Raw genomic sequence first — 3,260 nt, forward strand, 5'->3', positions numbered from 1 at the left:
TCTGAGCTCATTGGCCCACAAGCTGAGTCATCTCACACTTCTTCCTCACCCTCTCTGAGTCTGTTTGCTCCTGTGTAAAGTAGGAATGATGATGGCACCTAGTGTGTAGAGTTGGTTGAGGATGAAATGAGTTGAGCCCTGTGAAGCGCTCATGATTTGCAAGTCGTTAGACAAGGTTGGCTGTAATCGTAATTACCTGCTTGGTGAACTCGGCCTTCAAAATCATATAGACTATGAGCACAAAGTTTATCTCACAGACCACTGCTGCACCAACACAATTTAGAAGCACACATGCTCTCGAGGATTCAGAATGATGTCTTGTAGCTGTTTTAAATGTACCCACATTCTGTTTTCATCAGGAATGATAGTGACAGACATAGAGACAATGGCCTTTGAAAGAAGACTTTATTGCTCACTGTTCTCAAGAGAAGGGCGACACACCACATCACATAGGGCCATGTGGAGAGGCACCAGAGTTGCTCAGGAGGCAAAAGGAGTGAAGGAGAAGCATGGATGAAGGCCTTTATTAATATAGCAGTGGGCAGCTGGCAGATGGGCATATCCCTTATTGGGCAGGAAGTGAAGCAGAGTTGGGATTTGTGGTTGGATGATTTGTAGCATGAATCCCATGTGCTAGCAGAAACCCAGGGCCAGTACTGTTGTCGACAATTTTGGCTGCTAAGTTGGCCCCTGACTTCACAATGCCAAGTCATCAATTACAGGATATCTAGAGCAATTATGACAGAAGTGTGAGCCACTGCCTCACTGTGATTGCTCTTCATCTGGTCTTCAGTGACTCTGATCCTTTTCACCAAAGTTTGGATCTCTTGCTATCTTCTTGACATGACCCCACTGGACCTTGGGTTTTATTTAGATCTTCTGTTCTTTGGCCCATTTTGGTTTCTCTCTCTCCTACTCTGACTCTGCTTCCGTTATACCTAGAGATTTTCTCCATTTTCCCCCCTTTCTCATACATAGGAGAGCTGCTTCTTTCCACAGACAAGCATAGAAACTTGGCAAACAGCGGGAAGCTCAGTCTGTGTTGCCATGTCAACCGAAAGCAGAGCTGACTTTTCAGCATCACACACTAATCGTTCCGGTTTATGGACTGGCAGGGCCCTAGAAGACCATTTTCATCCACTGGAAAGTCTCCCGTCAGTTATGAACGGGCTCCAAGGCTAGCCCATCCTGGCTGTGGGTGAGCTGCTGGTGGGACCTTGGTGAAATTATCTCACTGCCAAGACAGGACCCAAACCATGGCCCAACACCCACCTTCCTTTCTCCCTTTTCCCTTTTTTTTTTTTTTTCTAAGATTTTATTTATTTATGAGAGACACACACACATGGGGGGGGTGGGGGGAAGAGACATAGGCAGAGGGAGAAGCAGGCTCCATGTAGGGAGCCCGATGTGGGGCTCAATCCTGGGTCTCTGGGATCACCCCCTGAGCTGAAGGCAGACGCCCAACCGCTGAGCCACCCAGGCATCCCCTTTTCTCCCTTTTCCAAAGAGGAGCCTCACTTAATATCCACAGCAGCCCCTGGCTGCATAATTACAGGAAATCCTGGCTCCCCTCAGCTAAAAAGACAGAATTCTTGAGGAAGAATTTCAGGCTCTTTTACTATTTCCCTTTGCCCTGTAGTCTGGCTCTGCGCCCTCATTTTGCTTTCTTTTCTCTGTGGTGGTGCTGTGCCCCCCCCCACCCCTACCCCTCACCCCTGCCACCCTCCGCTTAGAGGAACGTGAGACTCTTGATATGCAGCCTTCCACTCTAAATTAGCTGAAATTCTTTCTCTTTAGTGAGAAAAGTATATATATTTTACTCCATAGCTCTTGCTTTCTTCTTTTATTTTTTGGCTTTTTTTTTTCTTTGAGATAGGAAAAATGTATTGGTAGCTAGCAATCTCTCTAGTTTTGATTCTGCTCCCTTTCATGGGGCGGGAGGAGGCTCTCACCTGATTATATCCTTTAATGATGGCAGCAAAAGAAAGGAGGAGATTCATTCAGAGTTCTAGAAGGACCTCTTGGTTTAGGTATATATTTATGAGCAGAAGAACAGATTCAACAGGAGCCCGGGGATTTACAGAGTGAGTGTCTTTCTCTGACAATTGTACTTTCTACAATTGGGCATCCTGTTACCTCACTTGGAGTGTCACATTGCAGGTTTCAGCAAACGGGACAGAGCAGATCCGTGTTGGGTGCATGCGGAGGGGAGCCTGCCAGTGACCCACTGAAACCATCCGAGTTCTGGTGATGGAACTGATTCCAGCATAGGTTCCAGACAGAAATGCAGCTGCGTCTTTGCTTCGTTTGACTGAAGCAAATGCAATCAGTTTTCATCTTCTCTGACATTTATTATTTTGGGGAGGGGGTGTCAGGGGAAGGGACATTAGCCACAAATATGACAAGGTTAAAGGACAATGAGTCTGGTCTGAAGCATTGCATTCTAGACGGTTGACATCCTAAGTTCATCAATCAATATTATTGACTTGGCCGTGCTTCAAGATGGAGTAATTTCTATAATGCAATTTAGCCTGTGCCACAAAATGGTGTGTTGGGGATAAAATGTCTGAAGCCAGTCAGTCGTCTGTGAGATACATTTTGGGAAACATTCTTAATCTTAAAAATAGAACTTGAAGTGTTTGCAGCCAGGAAGATGCTTAATTAGATTCACATAGGAGCCACCAGCTGTTCATAAGACAAACAGAAATGTCTGAAGTCTCTTCCGGTTCTCTGGAGACAGGCAGAATGGCTCCCCTTTTCCGAGCCAAATCTGAGAGACCCTTCAGTGAAAAGCTCTCCAGGCCTGAGTGGCCAAGCTCGGCACACAGAGCTCACGTTTTCCTCTTCCTCTGGCCTCTTGCTCTGCTCTCAAAACCTGAGGAGCTTCTAGTTATCCTGGTAAAATGTCCACAAAGTGACACTCCCATGGAACGGGCCACACTGTGCCATGTGTGCCCGGCCCTATGCCCACTCCTTCCTCCCTCAGCTTCTCTCTCACTCAGTGAAATCTTGTCTTCACCAGACTGACTTCTGGATCTTGGTGATGCAGTTGAGGAAGAGTATGGGGGAGGCAGGAAGAGGACCCATGTGAAGGAAGCTGGGAGGCAGGAGGGGAGGCAGAGAGACTTTTCCAGAAACATAAAGTTGATCTGTATAACCAAGATTTGGGAGAGAACAAGAGAGTAGGGAGGGAAAGTCATGAGGCTCTGTATTTTGGTAAGTCATGGCTCTTGAATTGGGGAGGGGAAAAGGAGACTGTG

The 3,260-nt window shown here is 46.7% G+C and overlaps 1 long non-coding RNA gene across 1 annotated transcript; it reads left to right on the top strand.

Moving 5' to 3' along the window:
- The first annotated feature begins 778 nt into the window (after positions 1-778).
- On the top strand, positions 779-2,937 carry LOC119864583. The gene is made up of 3 exons (XR_005374435.1): positions 779-1,198; positions 1,979-2,084; positions 2,161-2,937. It is a non-coding gene; the product is annotated as an uncharacterized LOC119864583 (long non-coding RNA).
- The last annotated feature ends 323 nt before the right edge of the window (positions 2,938-3,260 follow it).

This window comes from Canis lupus, chromosome 20 (assembly GCF_011100685.1).
Source record: "Canis lupus familiaris isolate Mischka breed German Shepherd chromosome 20, alternate assembly UU_Cfam_GSD_1.0, whole genome shotgun sequence".
In the NCBI taxonomy this organism is placed as follows: Eukaryota; Metazoa; Chordata; class Mammalia; order Carnivora; family Canidae; genus Canis; species Canis lupus.